Below are 843 nucleotides of genomic sequence, written 5' to 3' on the forward strand. Positions count from 1 at the left end.
ATATATATATATATATATATATATAGTTATGCCATGTCTTGTTAAGAACGTAATAGAATACAGTATAAAGCTCATCCACCTTCAGATTTCACCCGGTGCTATCCAGTAGTAGTATTATACGTACTTCCACGTTTGCGTTTTGACATATGTCGTGTGTGAACAGACAATTAAAAAAAATGATGTCAACAAAGAGTGCGGGTGGACATGTATTTTTTAAACACTATAACTGTTTCTAGGCAATGCAGTTCTCCAGGCGTGCAGTTGCTTGACTATGCAACCGGTTCCCTGCATTATGAGATGTAGTTGTGTTTCCTCAGGCGATACGTAAATATTATTTCCGTAAGCTCAAATTCTCGGCTTCAAGAACATCCTCTCTGTCGTAGCCTGTATTTATTAGTTGGCACTGGGTTTATCAGAGTGTGCTGTTGATGAAGGATCGTCGGTAAACTGCTTTGCATGTGCCGATGGTGATTCTGCTACTATTAAAATAGTTGCCGTTTTAAAGCTTTTGACATTTGATTTCTTTGTACTGTTGATTTGTTCTTCATGACTGTTTAAATATTCGATTGTACTTAATTGACCTTTAAGATTCGGCTTATACGTACACATACATGCTGGTTCACATATACATCCATATACCTACTAACGCTCGCACGTATACATATACACGCACGCGCACATGCATACACACATACATACACATATACAAATATATGTACATGCATACATACATACGCATGCATATACATACACAGATGCTCGTGTGTGTATACACACACACACGCACACACATACGCATATATATATATATGTATATATATATATATATATATATATATATAT

This window comes from Octopus bimaculoides, chromosome 6 (genome assembly GCF_001194135.2).
Source record: "Octopus bimaculoides isolate UCB-OBI-ISO-001 chromosome 6, ASM119413v2, whole genome shotgun sequence".
Classification (NCBI taxonomy): Eukaryota; Metazoa; Mollusca; class Cephalopoda; order Octopoda; family Octopodidae; genus Octopus; species Octopus bimaculoides.